At 41.8% G+C, this 23,695-nt stretch overlaps 1 protein-coding gene across 10 annotated transcripts in view; it reads right to left on the bottom strand.

Moving 5' to 3' along the window:
• TAFA5 (TAFA chemokine like family member 5) overlaps positions 1 to 23,695 on the bottom strand; it is a 1,062,361-nt gene that overhangs the window by 459,108 nt on the left and 579,558 nt on the right. The window lies entirely within an intron of this gene.

Genomic DNA, 23,695 nt, shown 5'->3' with positions numbered 1-23,695 from the left:
ATCTCACATGCTTTATAATATTTTTGATAAAAGACATTTATAGTGATTTACTCTGTGGGTAATAAATTCAAGAGTTATAACTAAAGATCAGGTAGGAAATGAGTAGGAGGTGGTGGGCATAGATCAGGGATCTCAAAGTCCCTCCTTGAGGGCCGCAATCTAGTCGGGTTTTCTGGATTTCCCCAATGAATCTGCATTGAAAGTAGTGCATGCGCATAGATCTCATGCAGATTCATTGGGGAAATCCTGAAAACCCGACTGGATTGGGGCCCTCAAGGAGGGACTTTGAGACGCCTGGCATAGATGATTATAAAATATAAGACAGGAATTTAAAATGATATCAATAATAATAAAACCCTAAGCGCGCATGTGCACTACTACCTCCGTGATCCGTAGCTCCATGGTCCCGTATGTGCAGTAGAAGGAGCTTGTGGCGTTTTGTATGCGGCGGTTTTCTGGCTCATTCTACTGCGTATGCGGAGGCACAGAGTTTGAAGTGGCAAACACCACGGTGGCGACTCTTTAGAAGAAGCCGCTGAGTTGGGAGGAACCGCCAACTAGGGAAGCGTCAGCGCAGTGGCAGCAGTCCTGCTCCGCCAACCCCACTTCGGATGCGGTAGAAGAAAGGCCCTGTCTGGCCTGGCCGCGAACAGCCTGTTTACAGTGCTGCCACTGCTGCTTTGGGCAAGGAATGGGGGGTTGGCAAGTTAAGATTGCTGTCACTGCTACTGATATTTGGGTGGGGAAGGAAAAAGATGCCTTATTGGGAGTTGGGGGCCTGGATTGGTGGGAAGAGAGACATGGGATAGCCACTGAAAAGTGGAAGCCATAGCTGGATTGAGGAAAGGGCAAGGGATCCCTTAGCTGGCACAGCTGGAAGGCGGCTTCAGTGAGGGTATGGGCAGGGAAAGAAAAAAGAAAGATAGACAGCGGGAGAGAGAGAAAAAAGAAAGAAAGATAGACGGGGCAGGGAGTGAGAGAGAGAAAGAAAGAAATGAAAAAAGATAGACGAGGCAGGGAGAGACAGAAAAAGAAAGAAATGAAAAAAGATAGATGGGGCAAGGAGAGATAGAAAAAGAAAGAAAGGAAAAAAGATAGACGGGGCGGGGAGAGAGACAGAAAAAAAGAAAGACAGACAGACATCTACTCTAGCACCTGTTAATGTAACGGGCTTAAACACTAGTATATATCATAAGAGGTTCTGAAGATTGATGTCTGTATAAGATGATATGCCCACCAAAGATTAAAATTGCTCAGGGAGAATAAAAGAGCACATCAACAGATACACGTAACAAATATTTATTGGAAATAATTAATAATTCATATTGTCATCATAACATTTAAAACTTGTTTATAAAATTGGTACTTTAATGGTTTACTTTATATCATCTGGATAGCCCCTTTTCTCCACTTTTAGTCATGGCCCAATGGGATGGCAGACACTCCACAACCACTGCAAAAGGAACCGATGGACGGGATAAAAGTGAGCTGACATATCATTTTCCTTTGTGGTGACCGTATCAAAACACTACTGCCCGGAACGGTGAAAAAAGGCTTGTTTTTCTATAAAGGCAGGGGAGCTTTATTTGTAGGTTACTCCGTGTGAGACAATATCCTGTTTCGGTAAGCTTAATTGTGATTCTGAGCTCAGGCACTACCATATCTGAACATGCTTAAAAGCAAATAAAAAGTTTTAATAAAATACATGATTATAAAGTATTCTAGTCTATTTTATTGCAGATCCCTTTTATTTTATTTATTTATTTATACCCCACCTACAATTAAGTGGCTTACAATCAATTCCCTTTTGGGTTTGTGTTATACGATAGCCTGGATTTGGCGCTAAGGCCCTGAAGCAGTGGTTACTGGCCACAAAACGATCGTCGGCCTGGCCTGTTTGTGTTCAGTGGTTTTTACCATTAATCATTCTTGGCTATTTTTTGCTCCCAACTGCTAACTTTAAACTTGTGCGAAAGTTTTTTTGCCTATGATGCTTTGGTGGAAGAGTGTGGGTTTATCTGAGGCTTTTCTTTCGCTTAAGTAATAAGCTAGCTTTCTTGGCTTATGTGGTGCTTTTGTTTTGGAGTGAAATTTTTTGAATTTTTGTATTACAATTATATACATACACAATACTGTAAACCAGACATACACAATAGTAAATTTTCACATACTACAACATAAGAGAATCATTCACTGGGAGTTCAGCTGCTATACATTAACCCCCTCTTTTACAAAGGTGCGCTATGCTTTTTAGCGCGTGCTAAATGCTAATGCGTGCATGTTATCCTATGGACGCATTAGCGGTTAGCGCATGCGTTGATTCAGCGCACGCTAAATCTGCGCTAAAATGCTTAGCGCACCTTTGTAAACGAGGTCCTAAAACTTCTCTTAATTAATCGAAAATGCTTTTATAAACAGGTGAGTTTTCAGATATTTTTGTAAAGCAAAGCAATAAGTAGATATTTATCTACTTGAACAGGATAATTGATCGCGTTGTTTAAAAGTAATTTAAAACCTTATAAAAAAAAAATAATAATAAGATGGCGCTTCCACAAACGGTACCAGCTAGCGCCTAAGGATAAAATAGGCATGGTTGACACCAGAATTACCCTTAGACGTTGGTAAGTGTCTCCGTAGTTGCAATTCTCATTAAAGATAGGCACCAGAGATGTAGGCCTTGAAACCCCGGCCTACATTTCTAGTGCCTATCTGTGACATAGTTGCGATTCTGTAAATGGTGCCATCACATCATGATTGACATGCGATCGGCACTCATTTTGTGGACGGCTGCTGATCACGGCGCTGTTTATAGAATCTGGGCCTTAGAGCACAGAATAGAGCACAAACAGATGCACTTGTAAATCCTAAATATTGCCCATCAACTGTAATAATTCATGCTTTCAGTTTTCTATACCATTCTCCCAGGGGAGCTCAGAATGATTTACATGCATTTATTCAGGTACTCAAGCATTTCCCCCTCATTAACAGCAACAAGAATGGGGTGGAGACTGGGTGGGGACCATGCATTAAGGGCTTCTTTTACGAAGCCACGTGAACGGCTTTATCGCATGCAGCTTTTTAGTGCGCTAACCCCTGCGCTAGCCGAAAAACTACCGCCTGCTCAAGAGGAGGTGGTAGCGGTTAGCGCGGCCGGCAAATTAGCGTGCGTTAAACCGCTAACGCGGCTTCGTAAAAGGAGCCCTAAGTTCAGTCTGACATAACTATTTAGATTTTTATTATTTTTTTTTTTTTAATTTTCATTGAATTTCCAAAACATTGTCAGTGTATTACAGATAATATAACATTAAAATTTTGAATAAAATGCACCTTAATATACAAATAAAGAAGAAAACAACCATTTTCCCCCTCTTTCTCTTATTATAACATGTTAACTCATTAATTATTACCAATATTATACTTATATAGTTTAATTCCTCAAAATATCCCTCCCTCCCTTCCCCCCACCCTGGATGTGTAAGGAGATCTATGAAAGAAAACCAATCATTATATCATTCTTATTGTTTGTTAACAAATGTAGACAATGGGCTCCATATTTTATTAAATAAATTACTAAAACCTAAGCATTCTGCGTTTATTCTTTCATATTTATACGTATTACACACACTCGCCCACCAGAATGAGTAATTAAGCCTGTCATGACATTTCCGGTTTTTCGTGATCATTTGGACTGCTGTCAAGATCAATAGAAGACGGCTTTTGTATTTATTCAACACAGGCTTAATCTGTAACAAAGTCCCACAAATTATAGCTTCATATGATAAAGGAATAGATGATTCTAATATAAGGTTAATTTGTCCCCAGATTGACCTCCAGAAATTAAGTATCATTGGACAAAAATACAACAGATGATCCAACGTCCCTATATTGATATGACAATGCCAGCATCTATTAGATTTTGATTTCAAATATTTTTATTGAATTTTCAGTAACAAAAGAGAATTCAGATATGGAACAAAAAAAACATCAGTTAACAAGTGAACCATAAGATTGAGCAGAACCATCCAGAACTCCAAGGGGATGACATACTGAGTATCTCAGAGAAACTTAGGGGAAAACCAGAGGGTCCAGGAGAACCAAGTGAAAACCTGAGGAGGAAGCATGGAAAGGAGAGAGAAGAAAGAGAAGAAAAGGATGAGCAAGGACATAGAAATAGTAAGAGAGAGAAGCAAGAGTGTAAAAGATGTAGGACGGACATCCCACCCCCAGGAGGGGGAGCAGAGAAGGAAATAGGATAAAGATGGAATCAGTAGAATCACAGGGAAAGACAACGGTTAAAGATAGAAATGTTGAATAGGTTCCCATATTCTGGAAATAGGCAGAGTTCTGTTAGAAAATTCTGCATATTAGATTTTGAACTATCAAGTTTTTGTAATCGAACTGGGGTCCAAAAATTCCTATGCAACAAAAATAACCATGTTTGTCTTATAGATGCTGATGCTGTACATTTTAACCTCCAAGACCAAATTCGTGACCATCAAGATGCAGAAATATACTGCTCGAAATGTCTCTAAGATGATTTTTTGGCTTCTTATTAAAAAATTCAGAGATTAATTTATACCACTGGGCGGCCTGATGTCCTATTAAATCTGTCTGGTAGCAAAGGATCTGCAAGCCATAATAAGTTTTTAAATTTTTCCATTCAGGGCACCCACTCTGAATAGCCTGCTTCAACTGTAACCACCTATATTGCTGAGATTTTAAAATATCAAATGATTGCTACAGTTGTAAAAAAACAAGCAATTTTCCATTAGATATAACATCATCTAATGTCCGAATACCTGCCTGCATCCAATTCTTCCAGGAGATCCCAGCACCGCCTACTTGGATTTTGGAGTTTAATCATAAGGACTGTAAAGTTGATTTTATTATAGGAACATCTGTTAATTTATCAATAAATTTAATTGTTTTCCATGTATCCAATAAAATTACGTTGTTCCTAGCATAACTAGGTAATCTGATACCTAATACATGGGATAATCGCATAGGGGACATAATTTTCCATTCTAGGTATAACCAATCTGGAAGATGTTCCATGAGCTCGGGGAGGATCCAATACATTCCCTGGCGCATTATATAATCTCTGGTTTCTCTTCAAATTGAATAAATCTTTCGCCTTTAGATTTTTATTATTATTATTATTTTATTTATGCATTTTCAAAACATGTTCACAAGCATCCACTCGTTACAGAAATAGAGACATCAGAAAATATGGAAGGAAAATCAAATAATAGTTGGTAACAAAGAGAAGAATTGCTTACAACCAATTCACAATAGTCATACATTAAATCAAACTATTTAGATATTAAGTGCTGTGCAGTTAATACGTGATAAGGATATTTCTTTGCGTTAACCGTATGGGAAGACAGTGGAAAATCTCCAAAAGTTAATGCAGAGGTTTATCAAATGCTATGCAATAACTGCATTTCAGTAAATAGGTCCCTATGTACTTGCTTTGCCTTACCGTGTTAAATATAAAAGTTTAGATACTGGCACTTATATCACTTAATTTAAAAAGAACAAAAAAAAAACCCAACAAATGAAAACAACCAAAAATGTCAGTCAATGGAGGATCAGAAGACCATATTGTATACAAGGAAAAATTATTTTCAAATGTTACATTTAATATATGGACTTCCCGGCTTATTATAATCCACAAAAATATTCTTTGCAGGTTAATATTCATCTATCATCTCCAGACCACATTATTGGAAGGAGAGCTTCTTTTTGGAATACACTCACTGGGAGAACAGGCTACAGTGTATAGCATTCTGTGTTATCTGCTTGGTGATGAATTTTGATTGTTAACATCGATTAATTGTGAGTTAACGGCTCATTAAACAATGTATTTACATAAGCATTTTCGCTTTGTGCCCAAATTTAAGTCCCTAAGACAAAATATGCTTACAATCACATTTTGTTGCGTTTATCATATATATTTTTTAAAAAATTTGTGATTTGATTTTAATGTGATATTGTATTTATTAATATACCGTAGATATTATGCTTTGGCCCTGATTCTTGAAACAATACCTAAAACATAGGCACCGAGTAATACGGAGCTTAGCGCACATCTATCTTAAGTTAGGCGCCATTTATAGAATCGGGCCTAGCAGAGCAGAAAGTGAACTTAGACACCAGAAGTCATCCTAAGCACCCTAAGATTGTGGGTTCAAATCCCATGCTGTTCCTTGTGACCCTGGACAAGTCACTTAATTCCCCATTGCCCCAGGTACATTAGAAAAAGTGTAAGCCCACCAGGACAGAGAGCAGAAAAATGCTTGAGTACCTGAATGTAAACCACGTAGGCCACTTAGTGGTATATAAATACTGAAATAAATATGCCAAGGTTTTCTTGGCCTAAATACCAGCACCTAAGTTAGGTGCTTACTGACACCTAAGTCCAAAACATACAAAAAACATACCCACAATCTTCCCCTAATCATGACTATTTTCTGTCCCAGCCCGATTCTAATTATTTTTATGTCTCTCCCGCCTCCCCGGCATACTTTAAGTATCCTTGGTGGTCCAGCAGTGAATCATAGAAACATAGAAACATAGAAAGATGACGGCAGAAAAGGGCCATAGCCCATCAAGTCTGCCCACTCTACTGACCCACCCCATTAAGTCTGAGTACTAATGACCTAGTTCCTTAACTCGACCCTCGTAAGGATCCTACTAGGGCATCCCATTTATTCTTAAAGTCAATAACGCTGGTGGCCTTGATCACCTGCTCTGGAAGCTTGTTCCAGTGATCTACAACCCTTTCTGTGAAGAAATACTTCCTTATGTCACTATCGAATTACCCTCCTCTGAGTTTGAATGGATGTCCCCTTGTGACCGAGGGTCCCCTGAGAAAGAAGATGTCTTCTTCCACCTCGACACGTCCCGTGATGTATTTAAATGTCTCAATCATGTCCCCCCTCTCCCTGCGCTCCTCTAGAGTGTAGAGCTGCAATTTGTTTAGTCTTTCTTCGTATGAGAGACCCTTGAGCCCCGAGATCATCCTAGTGGCCATCCGCTGAACCGACTCAACTCTAAGCACGTCTTTACGGTAATGTGGCCTCCAGAATTGCACACAGTATTCCAGATGAGGTCTCACCATGGTTCTGTACAGTGGCATTATGACTTCAGATTTGCGGCTAACGAAGCTTCTATTGATACATCCCATAAGTTGCCTTGCTTTGGATGAGGCCTTCTCTACTTGTTTGGCGGCCTTCATGTCTGCACTGATGATTATTCCCAAGTCTCTTTCTTCTGAAGTCCTAGCTAGTGTTTCTCCATTTAAGGTGTAAGGTTTGCATGGATTTCTGCTACCGAGATGCATAACCTTACATTTCTTAGCCCAGCTGCCATGTCGAGGACCAGTTTTCCAACGTAAGCAGATCCTGCGTCATACTATCCTGCAGATTGCTTTCACTTACTATATTACATAGTTTGGCGTCATCAGCGAATAGGAGCGACCTTCCTTCGTTCCTGCCCATGCAAAACCGCTAGCACTTGAAGTATCTGTAATTCATTCTCTGGATGCTTGATGGCCATATCTAGAAGCACAAGCTGGACCGCGAGGTGAAAGTGAAAGCAAAAAAAAAAGCTTTTTCTTCTCAGTGGCAATCCAAGTAGTGCAAATAACGTGAATGGACTGTCGAGTCATAACTCCTGCTTTGCACAAGTAATTCCCAATATGTTTATGTTTAGAGCTATAACTCCCTCACTACCAGCACAAAAAAACTCTCCCCCACGCCTTTGTGGAAGCCCAGTACAGTACTCTCCCAATATTCGGAACCCCCTGCGAATATCAAAAAAACGCAAATACGGTTTTTCACCTGGAGAGGCAGGAGAGGGTAGCTGGAAAGGCAGGAGAGGCCAGCTGGAGTGCCGGCGAGTGAAGGAAATCACTCGCGGTACGCTCCGACCGCCTCTTCCTGTACTAAAGTCAGGCTACACCAATCAGGAGCTGCTTTGACACGCAGCTCCTGATTGGTGCAACCCGACTTTAGTACAGGAAGAGGCGGTCGGAGAATACCACGAATGAGTGAAACCGCAAATTTGCGGCGGAACACTGTACAATCTTTTCACTGCTGCTTTGGAATGAACTGCCGTTCTGTACAGGATATGCCAATGTTTCACATCCATTTTCTGAGACAGGCGGTGGAGGAGAGGGTTGTCTCTGTTCTGTAAAATTCTTGAGCAGCATTAAAATAAATATTTCGGTCAAAATGAGCAACAGTTCTCTTCCGTAAAGGCATTTACTTCTGTGCACACAGTTTTGCATGCCTTGACGATTCATAGAACAGTAGCCTCAATGTCACTTCAAAATTAACATCTGTTTCTTGTCAAGCGGCTAGGTTAATGCTAACAAGACACAGTGATAAATGTCAGTAAAATGACAGCAGTTGGTGCTTTTTTTTTTATTGCATCATCCTTAAGAGCTGTAAAATATACATGAAAATGGATACTGAAAACGGGGAAGACATTTATTTTTCACTCTGCTTTGTAAATACTGAAACGACCAGAACAGAACCTTACCACACCATTTTCCGGAAGAAACTGAAAACTCATCTATTTGACACTTGGGGCTCCTTTTATGAAGGCGCGTTAGGGCCTTAATGCGCGGAATAGCATGAGCTAAAATGCCACGCGCGCTAGCCGCTACCACCTCCTCTTGAGCAGGCGGTAGTTTTTCGGCTACCACATGCTAATCAGGTGCGTGCGCTAAAACCACTAGTGCATCTTCGTAAAAGGAGCCCTTAATCACCTGTATCCTCTCCTTTCCCCTCCACCCCTCTCCCTACCCCCCTCTTTCCTTCTCCCTCCCCTCCCCCATTCTCCTTCCTCACCCCTCTCTATAAGTCGCCTTGAGCCTACCTAGGTATGAGCAGCGCAGAAATAGAAGATTAGATTAGATTAAATGACAGATTATAAGCACTGAAATAAAATGAATTTACAAAGTACCACAGCCATGTTAAAATGAAATACTGGCCCTGATATTCAGACCACAGGAAGCAGCTGCAGTTCCGGATATTCAATGCTGGGGCTGTTTCCGTCCACTGACATTGAATTTCCGGAGTAAATTCCACCACCAAAGTCTTAGCCAGTCAAGTCGATATTCAACATCTGGCTGACTAAGGCCTAGTGACCAAAGACAGACCTACTTTTCAGGTGAGTCAGGATGGCTGCGCGCCATAGCCAACGAGCCATTGAATACTGGAGACAACCAGCTATGTTGCGTGACAAAGCAAGTCACTGGGCTATCTGCCGACCTGAATATTCAGCGAAACATAGCCGACTATCTCCTGTTGAATATCAGCAGATAGCTCTCTATGTGCTATCTGACAGGCCAGAAGCGCTGTATAATGTCTGGAATGTGTCTAGGAATCCTCTCTTCGGAACCTTTCCTCTAGTCTCCAGTGCACACGGTCTTCCCAAGCATGTATGCAGATAGCCACATTATTCAACTAAGGGGTCCTTTTACTAAGGCGTGCTGATTTAGCATGCACTAATTGATTTAGCGCACACTAACAATTAGCGTGCACTAAATGCTAATGCATCCATAGAATATAATGGGTACGTCAGAATTTAGCACACGCTAAAGAGGGGGTAAATCTATAAAACGGCATATCCAACTTTTTGTGCAATTTATAGAACAGGAAAAGTTAAGTGCATAACTTAATAAGCTAACAAACTGCAAACTGGAATTAATAAGCAAATGGCTATAATTGTTAACTGTCGTTAATTGACTGTAATTAGTAGTTGCACACGTAACTGTCACTAATTGGTATTCCAGAGCATGCAGCTGCAAGGGAGGTATTGACCCGTGTGCAAAGCCTGTGGCTACATTTTTACTCGTGGATCAGTTGAGCAGTTTTCAAATATGCTCTAAAGAAAAAAAAAAAAAAAAGCGTTGCTTATTTTGGTATCTGGTAGCACACTAGCAATAGTTTTGAAAGCTTTGCACCTTCTTTTCCCATTGGTTGAGGGGAAGGGGGTGGTATTTGACAATTCCACTTTGTAAACATGTTATTAAACTAAACTAAAACTTAAATTTATAGACCGTGTCATCTTTATGAAAATAAAGCTCAATTCAGTTTACAGCAGGGGTGTCCAACCTGTGGCCCAAGGGCCGCATGCGGCCCTGTGAAGTATTTTGTGTGGCCCTGGTCGAGGGCGATGCAGTGTTTTCCTCTGCTGCCCCCTGGTGTTTATTGTCTTGCCGGCTTCCTCCTCTATCTTGCTGCAGCGTTTACGTGTTTGTGCGGCCCCAGAAAAAATTTTTTCGGTCAATGTGGCCCATGGAAGCCAAAAGGTTGGACACCCCTGGTTTATAGCATTTAGGGCCCTTTTACTAAGGTGTGCTAGCTGTTTTAGCGCACATAAGAACTGCCATCTCCGGATCAGACCTTCGGTCCATCAAGTCCGGCAATCCGCACATGCGGAGGACCAGCCAGGTGTACACCTGGCGTAATTTTAGTCACCCACATCCCTCTATACCTCTCGTAAGGAGATGTGCATCTAGTTTGCTTTTGAATCCTAGGACGGTGGATTCCGCAATAACCTCCTCTGGGAGAGCATTCCAGGTGTCCACCACTCGCTGCGTGAAGCAGAACTTCCTGATATTTGTCCTCTTGTCCGTGTCACATTGGACATTGTAAATAACTTTTTTTCCCGCTCTATTTTGTCGATTCCTTTCAGTATTTTGAAAGTCTCGATCATATCCCCTCGTAGCCTCCTCCTCCCAAGGGAAAACAATCCCAGTCTCCTAAGTCGTTCCTCGTATTCCAAATTCTCCATACCTTTAACCAGCTTTGTTGCTCGTCTCTGCACCTAAATATTAGCGCGTGCTGAACGCCAACGCATCCATAGACTACAGTGAATGTGTTAGCACTTAGCGTGTGCTAAAATGGCTAGAGCGCCTTGGTAAAGGGACCCCTAAATGTGAAGGGGAAAATAGTAAAAAGCAAAATTTACAATTTGGTGAATAACCAGGTTTTTAGATGTTTACGGAAGATTTGAAGAGAATCCAGTTCTATGGATTATTATTCCATAGTTCAGTTATACCAGGGGTGTCCAATGTCAGTCCTCGAGGGCTGCAGTCCAGTCGGGTTTTCAGGATTTCCCCAATGAATATACATGAGGTCTATTTGCATGCACTGCTTTCATTGTATGCTAATAGATCTCATGCATATTCATTGGGGAAATCCTGAAAACCCGACTGGATTGCGGCCCTTGAGGACCGACATTGGACACCCCTGCCCTATACAGTAACCTACCCCAAAAAGAAATACGACGCCTACAAATTATCCAAAATACAGCAATAAAAATTAGAACTAACTCAAAAAATTTCAATCATGCTACACCCCTTTTGAAAAATGCACGCTGGTTAACGATTCCCCACAGGATAACTTTCAAATTAGCACTTTTAACAAATAAAGTCCGGCAGGCAAAACAACCCATCTTTCTCAATAGACTAGTGATACCTTATGCCCCATCAAGAACACTAAAGGGCTCCTTTTACGAAGGCACGTTAGGGCCTTAACGCACGGAATAGCGTGCGCTAAAATGCCGCTTGCGGTAGCCGCTACCCCCTCTTCTTGAGCAGGCGGTAGTTTTTTGGCTAGCGCACGCTATAGCTCGCGATAATGCGGTGCGGGCGCTAAAAACGCTAGCGCACCTTCGTAAAAGGAGCCCTAAGATCCGCTGAAAAAAATCTTCTGTCTCTTCCCTCTTTGAAATATATAAATACAAGAAGAGCTGAGATCTTTCTCTATAACTGCGCCATAAACCAGGAATCGCCTTCCATTATTCATAAGAGAAGAAACACAATTAGATAACTTTAAAAGCATCCTTCAAAGTTTTCTGTTCAATGATGCCTTTCAGAATTAAGCTCGGGAGGGGGAACTTTAGATCCTTATATTATGCAATTACAGTCATAGGCTCTTAAAACAACCTGAATTAGCCTTATAAGGCTACTATCTTCCCCTTCCTTTATGTTTTTGCCTTTAAGGGCTCCTTTTACGAAGGTGCACTAGTGTTTTTGCGCGCGGGGCATTCGTGACATTTAGAGCATTGAGATAAAAGCAGTATATTTCTGCATCTCGATGGCCACGTATCATTTGCGCTTGGAGGATGAGATGTACAGCATCAGCATCTATGAGACTAACCTGCTTTTTCTTGTTGCATAGATCTTTTTGGACCCCAGTTAGGTTACACAGGTTAGATAGTTCTAAATCTAACAGATGCTGGCACTGACATCTAGACATCGGGACACTGGATCATCTGTTCTATTGTCCTTTGATACTTAACTTTTGGAGGTCAATATGGGGTAGGATTAACAACCTACTGGAGTCCTCAGTTCCACTGACATATGAGTCGGTCATATGTGGAACATTGTTACATGTTAAGCCGCCTATGGATCGATATAAATGCCGTCTTTTCCTTATCATGACCGGGATTGCCATCCAGACGATCATCCGAAATTGGAATCGTTTAAATTTCCCTTTCTGGTGGGCAAATCTGTGCTCCAGCTATAGATATGAAAGAATGCATGCAGATAGTTTGGGGCACAGTAATTTGTTTAAATTAGTTTGGGACCCACTGACATCTTACATTTCTTCACTATAATATTGAATAATCATTGGGTGGCTGGGTGGGAGAAAATGGTTGGTTATGAATACTTGTAAGTTGAATGTGCTTTTATTGTATTATTATATGTTACATTTTTATGTATTGCACTATTGAAGTTTGGAAAATCAATAAAGAATTAAAAAAAAAAGAATAAACAGCACTTATCTCATTAAAACTTCCTTTCAGGGAGTACCTCTACCGACATGTCCATGTTTCAGTAGTCTTTCTTCAGGGTCGAGGCTCCTGATATAATAAATATCATGCTCTTCTCAAAGATAGCTAAAACCCCTGGGGTATTTTTGGTGGAGAGGGGGTTCAATATTAGTGCATCAATCGCTTGGCTACTTTGCATGGGGTTTCAACTAATTTGCATGGCTGAATCGGAAAATGGGCGATCGAGGGGAAAAACACGCGGTGAGCCGTTCTGTGCATCAGGTGGGTGAAAGCGATCGTCACTAAAGAGGTAGGTAGTGCGAGCAAGATCTTTTTGGGGCATTCTCAAGGCAGAGGGTGCGTCCTGAGCGGGTGCCTAGTTGCTTTTCTTGCAAGCGAAGCGGTCGGTTCAGGGCACAGGGCAGAAGTTTTTTTTCTATACAGTAACCGCAAAGAACACGAGAGAAACATTTCTGACAGTTGTCGCACAGTTTTTGTGCTCGGGCGTAAATTCTAAATATGTGGCCTAAAAAGTTGGCACATAGTGAGTGTTATGTTATAAACCACCTCCGTAGTTAGGCGTGGTTTATAGTTTGGGCGTATTCTATAACAAGGCGCGTAATTTTTCAGAACACCCATGACCTGCCCATGCCCCTCCCCTGGCCATGCCCCCTTTTGAAATCCACACACTAGAATTTACGTGCACCACTTTATAGAATACACTTAGGGCTCCTTTTACAAAGCCGTGCTAGCCGCTACCGCCGCCTTTTGAGCGGGCGCTACAGCGCGCACTAATCCGGTGCGTGCGTTAAAAACGCTAGCACACCTTTGTAAAAGGAGCCCTTAGAAAGTTATGCATGTAAATTCTAATTAGTGGTATTTAGTACCAATAATTGCTTAATTGGCAATCAGTGCTGATTGGCTTGTTAACCAATTAATCTGAACGTGCAAATCTGCAATGTGCACATATTTACACACACACAACTTTGGTCGCAATATACAGAATCAAATGGACTGTGCATTTATTGCAGCTGTTTAAAAAGAGCACACTTTACTAAAAATGCCTCATGTACTGACAAAACGTATCTTTATTGTCACCCATGTACTGACTAAATGTATCTTTATGGTAACCCACCTGTATCCCTTACACTGACAAAATGCACCTTGATAGTATTGTAACCCACTTGCATCCCAAGTACTGACAAAATATATCTTTACTGTAACCCACTTGTATCCCATGTACTGACAAAATGAATCTTTAATGTAAACCACTTGCATCCCATGTACTGTCAAATGTATCTTTATTGTAAACCGCTTCGAACTTCACGGTATAGCGGTATATAATAAATAAATTATTATTATTATTATTATAGTTTGTTTGAGCAAGCATTATATACAAGATATAAAATCAGCATGAAATACATATCCATATAGAGTAAGTATTAAGAGTATAAATTCCACATTCTGTGTTTTATTTGAAATAAGATTTCATTCCTATGTACTCGATTCTCCCTTTTTAATAAATAAGAAATCTTTGATCCCTCATCAGAAATCAAATTCTATTTCAGAAATTGTACATGTATTAAACATTTTATTGATGGAATTAGTTCGGATGAATGCCACGAAGTTGAAAACCGCACTCACGGTTTGCTCAGGCATAAATTCAAATGAAGACAAATATAGGATATTCCCGAACAAACACAAATCAAACCTGATCCAAAGGAATGGATTTTACTAAGGGTGTTACAATAGCTTCCACTCTCATCCCAAAACTTAATTCTGAATTACACATGCAGACTTACATTGCACCGAATATTTTTCCATGCACCATCAATTTTGAGGCCTAGCAGCACAGGCTCAATTTTCACTACAAAAGCATAAAGGTAGAAGTTATTTAAAAAAAAAATAAAACCTCAACTAGGTTCAGACATCATATATCCTAGAACAAAGCACAAAGCTTGTTTCCTTTCTACACAGCCGTTATGTTTCACTGGAAATATGATCTGGCTTTGGACTACATTTGCCTATTGAATGTGCTTTATTGGTGCAATTTCCATCAAACATATCAGCCACTGAATTGCTTTCTTCTTCCTTATATCGGTCTTTCAATAATGCACGATTTTTCAGTCCAGCTGAATACTTCTCAGGTGATTCAAGTCAATTACCTTTAGCCTTGTGACTACAACTGAATTTTCGACTTCTGCAAATGGTTGAAGTTAAGCTAATTGTCATATGCAATTTTGATGAATAAAGATCATATTGATGCAGAAATTCAGTCTTTTTAAAAACATTTTCCTGGTAACAGGCACACTAATAAGGGCAGTTGTATGGCGGTGGTTAAGAAAGCAAACAGAATGTTAAGAATTATCCGGAAGGGAATGAAAAACAAAGATGAAAATGTTATAATGCCCTTTATCGCTCTATGCTACGGCTGCACCTTGAATACTGTGTGCAGTTCTGGTTGCTGTATATAAAATAAACGATGTATCGGAATAAAAAAAAAAAAAAAAAAATAAGGTACAGAGAAGGGTAACAAAATGATAAAAGGGATGAGATGACTTCCCTATGAGAAAAGGCTAAAGCGGCTAGGTCTCTTCAGCTTGGAGAATAGATGGCTCAGCGGTGATATAATAAAGGTCTATAAAATGCTGAGTGGAGTGGAAAGGGTAGATTGTGAATCACTTGTTTACTCTTTCCAAAAAAATACTAGGCCTAGGGGGAATGTGATGAAGCTATTAATTAGTAAATTTAAAACAAACCAGAGAAAATATGTCTTCACACCAGTTGTAATTAAACTGGAGAATGTGGTGAAATCAGTTAGCTTAGCAGAGTTTAAAAAAAAGGTTTTGATAGCTTGGGGACATCCACTGCTTATTCCTAGGATAAGCAGGATAAAATCTGTTTTACAACTTGGGATCTTGCTGGGTTGGCCACTGTTGGAAACAGAATATTGGGCTTTGTGGATCTTTGATCTGCCCCAGTATGGCAATTCTTATGTTTTTAATGTTGAATTAGCGCAATAGGAAGCTAGAAAACAATGGTTACAATCATCAAAACTTGTCCATCATGTTCACAAATGTCAAACTCATATAGGGGGATGATCTAATATAACAGAATCCCATGGATGGTCACCTACAGAGGCATCTAGGTAGGTACTATTTTATAACAAAACGTAGAGGGCTACTTTTCTATATGAAACAGCAGTATAAGTTACATAACAGGTACCTACAGTGCAGGCATAAATATTTATATCAGCCCTAGAGCTGGTAGTTCATGTCTGTTCCTATATTTTACAAATACACATGTAAATAATAGTGTAGCAGTGAGCAAAACCTTTTTTTTTTTTTTTTTTTTGGTGTGGCAGAAACTGAATCTGCTGCCCAAATTCTCCCAAACCTAAACATAGCCACAACCAAAACACATGATTAAGCAGATTCAAATGGTAAAAAACACAGCAGCAGGTATAAGTTCCAAATTGGGCTGCTGAGCTGATCGCGGCTGCCAGGATTAGCTCAGCGGCCCAGGCAATCCGTCCCCCTGCACCTGTAACGATCGCGGCAGGAGAATGCCCAATCTCTCCTGCCTCAATCCCCCGAACCCTCTCCGAATGTTCCCTGGCAGGAAGGATGTCCAATCCCTCCTGCTGCCCCCCCCCCAATTGAACTTTTCACTGGCAGGAGGGATGCCCAATTCCTCCTGCTGGCCACCCCCCCCTCCCCCGAACCTCTGCCAGACTAGAGAGTTGCACGGAGACAGAAATCCCACCCATCCCCGCCAGGATCCTCTCCGTCCCCACCCGTCCCCGTCAGGATCCTCTCCATCCCCACCCGTCCCCGTCAGGATCCTCTCCGTCCCCACCCGTTCCCATCAGGATCCTCTCCGTCCCCGTCAGGATCCTCTCCGTCCCCACCCATCCCCACAAAGAATTACCTCCATCCCTGCCCATCCCCATAAAAAGCAGCAATTACTTCTGACAGGAAGTTCCACAGTTCCTTTTGTGTTTGCGCTGCTGTTTTCCTTGTGGAATCTCTTTGGTGGAACCCTTTTTTTGTTTTCTGTTCAGGTAATTAACTTATAAACCCCCTCTTTTACTAAGGCTGACGTGTCCATTATATTATATGGACGAACCCTGCTTCCAAAGCCTTCCATCCCTGTGGGAGTCCCGTTGGCTAGAGGGGGGTCCCCTTGGGAGTCCCTTGGGCCAGAGAGTGATCCCCGTGGGAGTCCCGTGGGTTAGGGGGGATTCCCGCAGGACCCCCACGGGACTCCCACGATCCCCATTCCCGTGCAAACCTTTATGCCAGACCACCCAGCACCCCCCCCCCCCCCCGATCAACTCAACGGCGATCAGCTCAACGGCAACGCAACTCTCTAACCGGTAACTGTTACATGGACACCAGTTAGAGAATCGGGGTGGTCAGATGGGGTTTGGACAGACGTGATTCTATATAGTACACCCGTGTGCGATTCTCAAAAGCCGCTTAGGTGGTTGCTGAGACCAGGCATCCTATACAGAATCTGGCCCTATGTGTCCCTTTTATAAACTATGGCACTTACCACATCTTTAATGCAAAACTTAATGTGCAGTAAATCCTATGTGTTTCAGGTAAATGCAGGGTATTTTGCCTTGTATTTACAGCACAGTACAATTACCACAACTCACGGCACTGCAGATAGCACCTATCTTATGTGCAAACTGCATATAAAGCTATGTAGGCCCAGAAAAAAAACCCCTCCAAATAAAGTGTCTTTACCACTGCAGGCCTCTCCTTTCATCTTGCAATTCTGTCCCTCTCCCTGCAACATCAGTTCTCTTTTCCACACACACCCTGACATTAATTTTCCTTTTCCACACTCTCCCGGAAATCAGTTCTCTTTTTTAACGCTCCCCTGATGTCACGTCTCCATGCCAACATTCCCTCCAACATTCCCTCTTCTTCCCTTGTCTCCCTTTTGACATCCCCATTCAAAACCCAGTCTCTTTTATCCAACACGGGGATCTCCTTGGAGAACTGATATTGGGAAGGATATTAGAAAGTAGAACTGATTTGGGGGGCGATTGGAAAGGAGCTTTGGACTAGGGCAGGGGTAGGCAATTCCGGTCCTCGAGAGCCGGAGCCAGGTCAGGTTTTCAGGATATCTACAATAAATATGCTTGAGATAGATTTGCATCTCAAGCAGGCAGTGCATGCAAATCCATCTTATACATTGTGGATATCCTGAAAACCTGACCTGGCTCCGGCTCTCGAGGACCGGAATTGCCTACCCCTGGACTAGGGGGAGGAGGGGGATTAGAAGGCAGAGATCCTGTTCACTGCAAGCTTCTGTATGCACTTCTCCCTCGGTATTCGCGGAGGATAGGGGCAGAGCCAGACCTCAAATTGAGAAAAAAGTTTGATCATGTTACACCTCTTCTAAAAAACGCGCATTGGTTCCCAGTTATTCATCGGATAACATATAAACTTTGCTTGCTCACCTTTAAGTCTCTTCTCAATAAAACTTCAGCATTTATATATAAATTATTAATTCCTTACTATCCTAACAGAGCTTTAAGATCCAATGAACAAAATTTACTAACTATTCCTTCGCTTAAGATTATCAATACTAGACGGCAGTTTATTTTTTTCGGTAACCGCTCCACAGACTTGGAACGCCCTTCCGATTTATTTACGAAAGGAGCAGGATTTAGGAAAATTTAAAAGGAATCTAAAAACATTTCTTTTTAGAGACGCCTTTGGTACTTAATTTAATAATCCTTAGGCCAGTGATTTTACTGCATTATATTATGCTTTCATTTGTTTCCCTCTTGTATTTTTCCTTTTGTCCTGCTTTTCTATATTGAATTTCGCATTCCCTTTTTACCTTATGTTATGAGTATGATGTGTTAATCTCTAACCCAATGTTATTATTTAAAGTTTGTACTGTTTTATTTCCCATTGAATGTATTTTAAATTGTTCATCGCTTAGAAGTATGATTAAGCGATTAATCAAAAGAACTATTAAACTTGAAAAACCACGAACAACTTTTCATCCGGCTCTAACCCACCCCCGCCTCCCTCCCGCCTTTCCCCGGCATCCCAGCCTTACCTGGTTGTCTAGCAGGCTTTCGGGGCAGGAGCGATCTTCCTACGCTCCTGCCCCGTGCAGATCGCCAATAGGAAAGGCCTGCCGTGAGTTCCCGTAATATCTCGAGACTACGGCAGGAGCTCACGGCAGCCATTTCCTATTGGCAATCTACACGAGCATATGGAAAATCACTCCTGCCCCAAAAGCCCGCTAGACCACCAGGTAAGGCTGGGATGCCGCTAGGAAGGCTGGAGGGAGGCTGGAACATCCTAAACTATGGGTTTCCCCTCCAAAAAAAAATTGCAAATATGTGAAACCATGAGTGTTGTGGCAAGTCCAGCACTGCTTATAACTTACCCCATGGTAAAAGCAGGAAGAACAATGTTTCAGGTAGTAGTAAATTCCATCAGAGGAATTTCCCTAGCTATGAGACTGCCTATCCCAGTACAGAATCCTTATAAGCCAGCTCTGTACAGAATGAGAGAAGCGGCTCTGCAAAAGGAGCCTATTTTAGGCAAAGAATAAAACCTTTCAAAACTGCCTTTAAACAGCATATGTTCCCTGATCGCTATTTTCATTATGGCCAAAGGGGGAGCCAAAGGCAGTACTGGCCCATTCCCATACCTCAGAGCCTGGGGCGTGGCTTGCCACAATATAAGCCAGAGCCTCAGACAAGGAAGGGGGAGGCTCAGGAAGGTGGATGGAAACCAGCCCAGCAGAAGGTGCCAGAGGACCGGACCAGAAGTTGGAACAGAGCTCAGCCCAGATCCAGTCCTGGCGAGGAGTTAATGGAAATAGAGTAAACTGAACTCTCCACTCAGTCAACCTGGCCTGTAGGGTCATGAAATGGTTAACTGTTGTTTAAAATATTGCTCTGGTCTACATAGCTGAAAACAGTGTATAATCTATTGACTTCATCTGCCTAAAATGTATGTCCCTACCTTACCACATTGTAAGCTGAATAGATAAGAGTTTGAGCCATGATGTACCCTGCCCTTCTGTACATGTAGCCTTTAGACCTGTAAGATTTAGATAAGCAGAGAAATGAGCTAGTTTCCTATAGGACTATAAGTTGTATCCCTGAGCCTATCATAAGTGCTGGCTTAGGACCAATAATAATTGTAGAAAGTTATAGAAGTAACAAATGAAAATTGTAGTTTTTGCATATATTAGTTTGCGAAAAGGGCATAAAAGTCCGTGTATTTCCTGTTTCTGACACTCTAGTAGGCAGGCTATTAACTGCACTAGAGTCCCGGCATGCTGTGAATAAAACTTGTACTTTCTTCACGCCTCTGACATTGTGTGTCCAAGTGACCTTTCATTTGGCTTCCGAACAGGGACTTGAAGGTCTCTTGACCACTGGTTACTCGATTGGTCACTTGTTTCTGGTCCTACGGCTGATATGTCTGCTTAGCCGGCTGCCTTCCTTTTGGGGGGTTGGCAGACCTCAGGACGTTGGACCGCTTCAACTGACTTATCTAGTCTCAGTTTAAAGTACAAGAATCTGAATCTGTATCTGTATCTGTACCTGGAGTGGCCACTATCTGGTAAGTGGGGATTGATCATCCCTATCCTGTCTCTCGTCTCCTGCCTAGTAAGCCACGTGATCTGTCGCTGAAAAGTTGTGGGAAAGGGATTCTAGGAACTGTTATTTTCTGGTTGAGTAACTGAACTGAAATCTGTTGTGTTTTGTGTGTTTGAGAGTGTCTGAGACGTCCTTGAGGACGAAGCGAGTGTGGACCTGTTAGTACTGCGTTTCCCTAGCCCGGAGACGGGCGGGGCCAGGAATACAGGGAAGTGTTTTTGTCCTCCATTGCACAATGGGGGGATGTCTGTCTACCTGTGGGGATCCCTTGATATGTTAGCTAATTTTAAAAAAGGAATTTGTCTTTGATTATACTTAACAAATCAACCCTTATTTGTCTGTGCCAGTTAGAATGGCCGATATTTGGTGTGGGCTGGCCCCCTCTGGCTCCCTGGAAGAGGACATAACTCGTCAGGTTTTTATGCATTCGTTTGCTGTCAGTTCCTCTTCCAGTCAGCCAATTTTTGCATTCCAATGGGAAAACCCTTCCACTGGACAAACCTCCTAAATAACCTGGACCCGTCTACCCCAGGGCTTTAAAAATAGCCCCTCTCTATTCAGCACTGCCCTTGCTTCAGACCTTGCCAAATTCTTCCCTTCATCTGATTCCCAAGTCCTGCAGTATCCCGGGTTCTTTATGACTTCTGTCTGTTCAAATGTATCAGTGAAGTTTAAACTGTCAGTTGTTCACAGCATGAGAGGAGAGTACTTTTCCTTTTGTGCTGATAAGGGCCATGAAGTGTGTAGCACTTCCAATGTGGTTTCTCCTGAAACAGATAAGTGGTTTTGCATTTGAAGTTTTTGGCTATGTTATAAAATGTATATGCATATTCAGAAATGCATATAAACGAAAAATATGATTTCTGGAACTTATATTCCATGCTAAAAAGAAGTTCTTTGTCCAAATTTAGTAGTTATTTGTCTAAATTTAAAAGTTCTGAAAAGGACTACATCTGTAATTTGATCTCTTTGATCTTTAAGCAACTCTCTCTCCTTTGTGAAATTCTGTAGGAAGGGGGAGTAAGTCTCTACTGAGACCCATGTTGATTGTAAAAACAAAAAAAGAAAAAAAATGAACAATGTTTAAACTTGTGAGTACAGTAAAACTTTGGTTTGGGAGCATAATTTGTTCCAGAAGTATGCTTGTATTCCAGGGCACTAGTGTACAAAAATATACATACTTGTATTGCAAGCCCTTGCTCGTTTGGAACAGTCACTGCATTCCTGCAGCGTAATATAGAGAGGAACCATTGGCTCAGTTGTGAAAATGTGATGCTTCTATACTGTATGTACATGTATTGCAAGACGTTGCTGGTATAGCAAGTTAAAATTTAATCATTGCTTCTCTTATAGAACACTTGCAAACCAAGTTATTTGCAATCCAAAGTTTTACTGTATATTCCAATCTTTGTTTTGTATTTCTGTATATAAAAAATGTAAGTTTAGGTATAACAATGTAATTTTTAGGAATGCTTTTGTATTGAAGTAAATATTTTTGCCAGTCAGCTGATAGTGAAGGGACTGCTGCTTTAGAGAGCGCTTGTGTCAGACTACCTTGCTTAGTGGGTGGATCCAGAACTGCATTTAGCTTAATTTTATAAGTCAGCTCTTTGGGGTAGGAACCTGATATAGAATAGGGATTGAGAACAATTCTTATGTGTTAGTACACATCTTAAGTTCAATTATTTTGTACCTTCTCTAATCTTTTGTAAACCACATAGCTCTTCACGGTATTGCGGTATATAAACTGTTATTATTATTATTTATCTGAGTCTTTCAGATAGTGGGTCTGCCTTTTAAATTTTCCTGTGGCCATATTTACATTGATTTCAAGTATGCCTTCCTCGTGTCACCTACCTTGGATTTCAAATCTCCAAGGGTACCAGGTCCCTTCCTACACCGAGGTCCAGGCTGTCTGTAGTCTCCCTGTCCCTGATAACTGCAAGGCTCTGAGCACCTTTCTCAGTATTGCAGGATACTGTCCCATCTGGATCCCTGATTTCTCTACTATTGCTCGTCCTCTGTATGATTCCACCAAAGGCGCTGACTCAGCCCCTTTTGTCTGGACCCAACTTCAGGAGCGGTCTTTTCGCTGCCTCCAAAAACTTCTGACTCAGGCCCCTGCCTTCTGGCCCTTCTGCCCAAGAAGCTGAGCTTTATGCTCTCACTTTTGCCCTGCGCCACTCTGCCTCTCAGTCTTGCAATATATATATACTGACTCCAAATATGCTTTCCTTAACTTGCATTCCCATAGGGCCATCTGGAAACATCGAGGTTTCATTATAGCCTCCGGCCGCCTGATCCATCATGCTCCCCTCATTCTTGACCTTCTTGAGGCCGTACAACTACCCTCACGTGTTTCTGTTATGCACTGCCATGCTTACAGACGCGTGATGGACCTTGTCTCTCGTGGCAATGCCCTTGCCGACCACACAGCCCGAGCTGCCAGTCTCTGCCCCCTCTTTCGGCTCCTCTGTATACAATCATTCCTTTTCTGGATTCCCTTACACCCCAGTACGCTTCTCAGGAACAGACTTGGGCATGCATTATTTTGGGCCAGTCTGTCCTGAAAGGGGGGTGGATACAAAATGCGCCAATTCAAGTGCCAATCCAGACCCACACACTGATACTTCAAACGCAAGCACAGCGGGTACCCTCATATTCATTCCTCAACACCTGGCCCTCACAATTGTCAAAAGATGCCATGATCTGGCACACTCTGGAGAACCCGCTATGAAAATTGACTCTCAAGAGACATTTCTTTATCAATCACCTTGATCAGCTAGTCCGGAATATGGTCCGACAGTGTGTTGTCGGTTCTAGAATAAAATTCCCAATCAGATGACTGCCACCTCTTGGATACCAACCTATTGGAACATATCCAATGCAGGTTCTGTCTGTAGATTTTACCCACATGCCCATTTCCCGTTCCCTCAGTCACTTCCTAGTCTTCACAGACACCCTGACTAGATGGGTCAAAGCCTTCCTTACTTGCACTGAACGCGCCAGGGAAGTAACCAAACACCTCCTGAATAATTCCGTGCTTTGGTTTCCCTGTTTTTATAGGCAGTGACAATGGCCCTGCTTTCATTGCCGATGTTGTCCAACAAATTGCTCAGGCCCTCCAAATTGAATAGAAATTATATGCTGCTTACTATCCTGAGAGCTCTGGTCAGGTCGAAAGAATGAACAGAACTCTTAAGACCCTTCTCACAAAATGAATTGAAGAAACTAATCTGTCCTGACCTG

The sequence above is a fragment of the Geotrypetes seraphini genome, chromosome 9 (genome assembly GCF_902459505.1).
Source record: "Geotrypetes seraphini chromosome 9, aGeoSer1.1, whole genome shotgun sequence".
In the NCBI taxonomy this organism is placed as follows: domain Eukaryota; kingdom Metazoa; phylum Chordata; class Amphibia; order Gymnophiona; family Dermophiidae; genus Geotrypetes; species Geotrypetes seraphini.
Note: the sequence above shows the minus strand (reverse complement) of the source record. Positions and strands in the feature narration are given on the sequence as shown.